We start from the raw sequence: 8,910 nt of genomic DNA on the forward strand, positions 1-8,910 counted from the left end.
ATATCATAAGGCCGATGACGCCATGAGAAAGCATTTGCACAGTTGCATGGAAAAAAACCATTTAACTCCGTTTAGTGTTCGTGTACACGATCCCACCTCTTCAAACGTGTTATACGAAAGTTCACACAAACTCGTGTACTGCGTTTGCAGAAAAGAATACACAGGGGCTCGCATGATCCAGTGTGATAAGTGCTCGGAGTGGTTTCACGAAACGTGTGTGAAAACCTCCAAAAGACGACCCAAAAAGGAATGCAAATGGTTTTGTGAATTTAGATGTGAACCCGACACAATTGATATCTAATTCACAAAAATCTGAATGAAAAAATAATGTCCTCTATCGTTCATGCCTTGTAAAATAACAAACAATTAATGTGAATTTTTTTTCTTTTTTTTTATCTTTTTACATCTTTCTGAAGAAAACTGATCTTATGCTCATCTTAACAAATATTTTAGTTCATTAAAGTTTTATTGTGGTATTAGAAGTTTATTTATAACTTAGGTCTTTTCGTAGCTTTTTCCCACCAGGGAGGGAATCAATTTCCCACTCGGACTCTGCGTATGAGTAAGTTCTTACAGAGAAAGTATACAAACACACACATTTACATAGATAATTTGTAGATTCAAATATGTATGCCTCGTTGAAATAATCTTACTTGATCAACTTTACACACTCAGTTTTATTAAAAAAAAAAACTTATGTAGAAAATGTTACCGTGTGAACGCACCTTGATACTCAATCTTTCTCTTTCAGAAACACGGATTTAATAAAAACTACGAATTAAATATTATCGTGTGAATGCATCTTGATGCAAATATCTAGGCCGGCGCACCCCCCCTCCCCCCGGAGCGGCCGTGTCTATTGTGGCCTGAAGGATTTTGCATCACAAAAAACCGGCGAAAATAGCTGGCCGTTTGTTAACGTACTCTTTTGGTCTGATAATTTTGACGCCTGAAAAACAGGCCAAAATAGTAAAGTCCGCGCGGCCATGTCTATTTTGGCCTGAGGGAATTTTACGCTCCAAAAACAGGCGAAAATAGCTGGCCGTTTGTTAACTTACTATTTTGGCCTGATAATTTTGACGCCCGAAAAACAGGCGTAAATAGGAGGGTCCGCGCGGCCATGTCTATTTTGGCCTGAGGGAATTTTACGCTCAAAAAACAGGCGAAAATAGCTGGCCGTTTGTTAACTTACTATTTGGCCTGATAATTTTGACGCCCGAAAAACAGGCGTAAATAGTAGGGTCCGCGCGGCCATGTCTATTTTGGCCTGAGGGAATTTTACGCTCAAAAAACAGGCGAAAATAGCTGGCCGTTTGTTAACTTACTATTTTGGCCTGATAATTTTGACGCCCGAAAAACAGGCGTAAATAGTAGGGTCCGCGCGGCCATGTCTATTTTGGCCTGAGGGAATTTTACGCTCCAAAAACAGGCGAAAATAGCTGGCCGTTTGTTAACTTACTATTTTGGCCTGATAATTTTGACGCCTGAAAAACATGCCAAAATAGTAAAGTCCGCGCGGCCATGTCTATTTTGGCCTGAGGGAATTTTACGCTCCAAAAACAGGCGAAAATAGCTGGCCGTTTGTTAACTTACTATTTTGGCCTGATAATTTTGACGCCCGAAAAACAGGCGTAAATAGGAGGGTCCGCGCGGCCGTGTCTATTTTGGCCTGAGGGAATTTTACGCTCCAAAAACAGGCGAAAATAGCTGGCCGTTTGTTAACTTACTATTTTGGCCTGATAATTTTGACGCCCGAAAAACAGGCGTAAATAGTAGGGTCCGCGCGGCCATGTCTATTTTGGCCTGAGGGAATTTTACGCTCCAAAAACAGGCGAAAATAGCTGGCCGTTTGTTAACTTACTATTTTGGCCTGATAATTTTGACGCCCGAAAAACAGGCGTAAATAGGAGGGTCCGCGCGGCCATGTCTATTTTGGCCTGAGGGAATTTTACGCTCAAAAAACAGGCGAAAATAGCTGGCCGTTTGTTAACTTACTATTTTGGCCTGATAATTTTGACGCCCGAAAAACAGGCGTAAATAGGAGGGTCCGCGCGGCCGTGTCTATTTTGGCCTGGTAATTTCGCCGCCCGAAAAACAGGCTTAAATAGGCTGTAAGTCCCAGAGAGCTATTTAGGCCTAGCATGAAAAACAGGCCTAAATAGCTCCGTCGCCCTCCTACACTATTTAAGCCTGTTTTTCGGGCCAAAATAGTGGGCCGCTAGGGGCCGGCTAATTAGGCCCGAAAAACAGGCATAAATAGCCCATGGACTATTTCCGCCCCGAAAACAGGCCAAAATAGACACTACGTTAAAATTATCACTTTTTAAATCCATAATAAATTCGTTAATTCCGCTACTTCCGTATATCGCCGTTGCCGAAACTTTTTAAGCCTTGTTTAGGATCAAAACATATGCCTGAACCCTGAACTGTCAATCTAGTAGGCGGGGCTATAAACGGATAGCGCGGAAGGATACTATTATTTCCGTTTTCTTGACTGACGTGTTTCCGATTCCGAGTTTAGCGATTACGCAATTGCTCTGCGACAAACTATCATTAACAAATGGCTTGGTCTGACACACTTATCTCTTTTTCCACTTATGATTAACTTATTACACTCGTTCAAATAACCCGAAAAATAAACCTAATTAAAACCGTATAACGCACGATTTATACACGTTAACCTACTTTATAATACACGTTTATAAAACGAGAAATAAACGAGATTTCTCATGTATTTGCGAAAAATAAACACGTGTGTAAACAACGTGTTTCAAGGTGACATGATCACCGTTTTAAAAACGTTAATACAGACGTTTATTCAATGCTACGTTTAAACGTTGTGTCAACGTGAATTTGCTACCTGGGTATGTATCCCCATCTACCTAGCATTTTAAGAGACTAACCTTTATCTCCGCGAATCGATTGCAGACCTTAAAGTTCGGTTATTCAAGATATTCTAGGTTGTCGTCTTTAGTTGAAAAGTTGAGCTAGTGCTGGGATTAAAATTCTTAAAGATTACATATAGAGGCATAATCCACTCTGTCTCGTTTTAATATATTTGTTATACACGTCTTAAACGGTGCCGGCTGGCCTGCATTGGGGCACGGGGGCCATGAGATCGACCCTGAAGATACACCATGATAAGCTTCCTATTCATCTATTCGTTGAGGAGGAGCCCGTCATGGGGGCCTATAGGCTCTACAATAATGCTGTTGGGTTCCCAGACTTTGGGATCACAGCCATACCAAGTTCTTTTGGGAGCATGCCGCACTTGAGCCGTCGCTGACGATGCGCTCAGACAAAGCCGTTACTTGTTTTGATTTTACAAAGAAATTCAGCACCCACTTTCCCAGTCGGGCCGAGTGGACTAACCTGCTGCCTCTTGGCACCGGGATTCTAGGACTGGTTCCGGGGCTGGTGCCGGTTACTACTGCCAAACCACAGAGGTCGGTTTTTCTGAGAGTCTGGGCACCTATGCAAGTGTGTTCCAGGCGGAGATTGCCACTATCTGTTATTGCGCGGACTATGGCGTCAATAAAGGTTATACCGGACGGACTGTAAGAATTTATTCTGACAGTCAGGCCGCCTTGGAAGCGCTGAACCAGTGACAAATCACTTCTCAACTGGTGTGCAGTTGCCTTGATCTGCTTGCGCGACTGGCAGCCCACAACTGGGTTCAGCTGTACTGGGTGCCTGAGAATAACGGACATTATGGCCATGAGCAAGCCGACAGGTTTGCTAAAAGGGGGGAGGAGGCCAAGTTCTTGGGACAGGCGCAATTCGTCCACATCCCGTACGGGTACGCTAGACGGAGTCTGCATGATAGGTTGACCGTCATTAAGGATCAGCTCTGGCATAATATGGAGGGCCAGAGACCGACGAAACAGTTCGTCTTGGACTGTGGGTCTCGGGTTAAAAACCATATTGCGCTCAAAAATGGGATATTAGGCTGGCCATCTGTCTCTTAAGTTAAGAAATTCAAAATTGCATAATCTGAACGATTTTAACGAATACTATGATCGAAGTGAAGAGCCGACAATGGATATTCACGGAGCTTTCGCTGGCATTTGTAGACATAAACGCGAATAACAAACGATAATGGATATCCGATTTCGAGCTCTAATTAGTCTTAGAGTTACTATCAATCCACTGGTTTGAGGTGTGAATCTGGCATTTCAGAATACCAATCTTTCTTTTTCATTTGTTTAATAGGTTTCTTCTTTTTTCTTTTGTTAATAGCACCCTTTAGTAAATGATTGTACATGTTAACTTTTTCCGTCTGGTTCAATTTGTCGTCTACCAAAACAGTCTTCGTACCCAAATTTTCACTAAGTTCAACTTTTGGTTGCGAGTTTAATCGACGCTTAACCTCTTCAGGCACCAAAATCATCTTTTTAGCCATTTTTAATTGCTCTGCTTATAGACGCACCAGCAGCACTGCTAACAAGTGATAAGAGGGGGGCTAACAACAGAGGTAAAATCCACCTCTTTGAATAAGGAACTTTTTTCATTTTGCTACAGTGCTTTGTTTAGATAACTTCCGTAACATTAGACAGTGCTTCTTCAATCGTTTCTTCTGGTCATCTGATAACTTCACGTTACCGCGTAGGACATTTATACAACATTCCACTATAGCCTTGATAGTGTCATTACTAGCGTGTTTGATAGCGTATTTTCTCTGACACGCCTTACAAGTAGTCAGATACTTTAAGAAATGTTGATGCGTATGCACCCTTTTCATTTTGGAATATAGACTGCGGCTTCTTCGCCCGGTATGAGTCCCGTCCGTAGTCTATGATCATCTGACGTCGTTGGCTTTAAATCAACCCATAAATACCCAAAATCTCTAGCAATTGCCTGATGGAACGCGTCGATGACGTATTTACTATTAGTGGGACAAACCTGTTTGGCTAAATGAAATATAGCCGATTTATCTCGAGGAGATTTGAATATTATCAAGTAATGGGCGTTTAAATTTAATGTTCTAATTTCCTTCCCGGGGTAATATAAATTTTGCATCAATATAAAAACAGAGGTGTTTTTATGGTGCGATCCCCGTATGAACAAATTAGTTACATCCTTGTTATTAGATATTTCACAAAATAAATCATCAAGTATAACAAAATTCTTGATATTGGGGTCTAATATATTCACATTTAATATACCTTCGTGAAGTTCTACGGAAGGCGTGTGATCTAATACCGAATTAAATAATTTCGGTTGATATTCAGTGTAACACCATATTATCCAGTCTGGGAAGGGTGATATACATATATCTTTATACTTTATAAGGTTAGCTACAAAGTATGATTTCCCCGATTGTGTCGCCCCGGCTATGAGACCATTAAATGGGTGTTGTAAGCTGAAGTCCATTTTAAGGAATGAATCACTTTTAAGGATGAAGTTGTTTCTATTTACAAATATTCTTTGGCATTACATACGATTTGACCAATCATAGACTTACAAAATTCGTCACTTAAAAAAGTGCTTAGGGTAAATATTTTATAAATTTCAACATAATCCAGGTTACTCATCGCGGTGTCAAAGTTCATAGAAACACGCATTTCCTATCCATTTAAACAATCGTGTTGGGTTTGGGAAGGGTGGTCAATACTACATCCGTAACAGCATTTACGGATGCCTGTTTTCAATTGTTCTACAATACAATTTTTTAATAACACACGCACTCGACTCGCCTCCTTGAGGTATGTGTCCACATCCTTATACGTATCCATTAACGTCTGGGTAAGTTGTTGTCCAACGGCGAAGCCCTTCTTTGTTGGGAAGAACTTGCCGTACATAGCACCTGTCCCAGGGTACATTTCTCTGATGTCCATGATCTTGCGATCTTGATATTTTCGCAACTCCACACGCTTCGTTTCGGAACCGGTAAAGGACCATGACGTTTCCGGGGCAGTGTCCGTTTCAAAGAAGGCTAAAATTTCGTCCTTCCTAGCGTATAGCTCGTGGAAATCGGACTGGTGAAGTATGAGTCCCGTAGAACTGTCTTTGAACCCTAGTCGTACGTCTAACTTCGGGGTAACCTCGATCACTTTTTCCGCTGAGAGTGGAAACGAAACTACGGCAGAGATTCTGTCGAATGGAAAAAACTAAGTTTTACATCCAAACTATAACTTTAAAAATAATAAGTACACAAAAATTATACTTACATTGTACTTGATGGCTGTTCCTTCCTTCCTCGTCGAGCCTGAGTGAGATTGTGATGGTGGTTTAACTCGGGGTTCCGGCGTTTTATACTATTTAATAAGATCATCATCCTAGCTTTGACTGTACATTAATGTTGTTTACGCCGTGGGTTTTTTCGGGAAGATTATTCTCGAACAATCTACAACTTTGACTGTACATTTTACGTCATGGCCTTAAACAACGTTAACCTGGGTTTTATGGTGAATTTTAATTTTTCTAGAATAATCTAGTGACTTGGGTTTTATGGGGAAATATAATTTTTCGCGGTAGGGATTTTTGGGGATTCTTTATTTTCCCCCAACGTCATCTGGAGTTTCATACCCGCTTAACCATTTGATTAATACGGGAGAAATTAATGGTTCAAATTTTAACCTAATTAACATATTAAAATACTGTTTATTTCTTAAATCATAATTCACCCTATCTTCATATTCCAATGTATTCTACATCCGAGAATCGAACACGCTTCATTGACAACACCCTTTACAGATGCGAGAGCGGGGTGCGTCAATCAAAAACGCCCTCTTGCAGGTCTGAGAGAGGGGTGCGTCAATCGAAAGGCTTACGTACAAAGTCTCATCCACCATCTTGCAATCCTCCAATCCTCCCCTGCCTTCCACCGTACTGTTTTGGGACCGGCATTTATGTACTACTCGGGAGCCTTTTTTTCTACCCCCTCACGCCCTTTTTTTATAGAATATCAAAATTATGAAATATTGTCTTATGATTGTGGCTGATCTATTCAAATGTTAATAAAATGTTGTATTTCAAGTTGATCAAATATCTAATTTAAGCATTATTTGGGTATTAGTTTTACGACAGTAAAATTTATAATTTTCATGTCTAGAATAGAGATTTTAAATTAAAGGCATACTATTAAAAGATAAAAACTTTTTATAAAGGTACATAGAGCTAAAACTATTATTATTATTGAAAGAGCGGGACTCCCGCCCTAGCAACGATGACAGAGGCATATTGTGCACCCTCACAATCAGGTCTCTCCAAGACCTGATTCAAATGAAGTTATTTGAATCAGGTCTTGAAGAGACCCGTAGCCGCGGCGAAGGGGAGAATTAGCTCCACCGTGATAGAGGAGACCCGCAAGGGTTCCACAGTGTGTGAATCAAAGTATTCTAGTCTGAGCTAGACAAAGCAGTTGCACTCGCACAGTACGTGAGAGGAAGTTTCTTCTTTCTCCCGGCACGACCTGCAGAGAGGGTCGTCAGCAAGGCCCATCAGATGGAGATGCCTATTGAGCCGACAGTGCCCGGTCAGAAGACTAAAACTATCTTTGTCAAGCTTTTTGGGTCGGTCAACCAGTTTGGAAATAGCGCACTTCCTCTGGTCCAAAACCAGTTTATTAATAGCTTGAACTAGTTTAAAGTAGGGGTTACTGGTCCTTGGGACCAGTTTATTTTTTGCAAATCTACAGGAGAGCAAATGCTGGGAGCATTTTATAGGAATTATATTACCTTTGGGGATCCTGCAATATTAATAAAGTCAACTTGGCTGACTATTTTTATGCAAAAAAAAAACTTTATGTCCTAATTTTTCTGTATTGGAAAAAGAACTCCTAATTTTTTTGATTCTATAGACTAGTGTCCCTAGGGATAGGAGTAGACTATATCCATCTCTGCGGGCCTTCTTTTATAAGTGCCAAGCTCACAAAAACCTATATAAGTAAGCAAAAATGCCCATCTCTTTCTAAAAGGTTAGTAACACATGTTTCTGGTTTTTTCAAATAGGAAATTATCTAAACAAATCAGCGACTTCAAAAAATACAACCTATTAGCATTAGCTAACAAAAAATCTGGGGCAAATTTATTGTTTCTTTAAGGTTTGGGCAATCCCGGGACAGGTGTCCTGCCTTACGGCATTCATAACAGGTCCTTTCATAAGGTTTACCATTCTTCGCGCCTCTTCTCAAGCGTCCAACGCGACCGCGACCATGAAAACGGGCTCCCTTCAAAGCTTCCATTTTGCTAAGCCTAGGCCAGTAGACAAGAAATTTCATTAACTTAATAAATTACCGTGGATTAATTTGCAAACACTCTATTTTTAAACTTGGCAATAACTCAAACTATTGTTTTTTCAAATATATGCCTTACTTTAAAAAATATATGTAAAATTATAAACTTTTCATAAAACTTGGCATGAAACTTACGTGATTTCTTGTTACTGTCAAATGAAATTTGAATTCGACGTTTGACTGTTAAACTTATAACACGGCCAACTTGGGTGAAGTTTATTTCCTAAGATCCTAATACAAGCTGGCCGTCTCAAAACATATACAATATTTTTCTAAATTTAAGCAGGGTTGCCAACCAAACATTTTCCCGCCCGATCTTTAATCTAAGACCTGGGGTAATTTGCTTTGCGACACTTAATAAAAATATTTATTTCTTAACCCAAAGCCACCGGCAACTTAGTATCATTTTCCTTTCTGATTAAACTGGGAAAGGTTTATAAGGTAAATAATAACTATTAACTAATTTCTTGTTTCATTTTTTCTTAAATCTTTTATTTCGTTTTCATATCAATTTCCTTATTATTTCTATAAACCTACCTTAAGCATACTTTTTTCAATTCCTTTTAAGTTTATGTTCTCTTTGTTTAAGTGTATTTTTTTTCAAACTTTTCTACGTTATTAAAATTTACTTTTGCTTTGAACTACACATTTTTTCTGTGTGCATCTTTAGAAAT

This window comes from Phalangium opilio, unplaced genomic scaffold (assembly GCF_054372755.1).
Source record: "Phalangium opilio isolate 3A_F unplaced genomic scaffold, DU_Popi_V2 ptg000103l_1, whole genome shotgun sequence".
Taxonomy (NCBI): Eukaryota; Metazoa; Arthropoda; class Arachnida; order Opiliones; family Phalangiidae; genus Phalangium; species Phalangium opilio.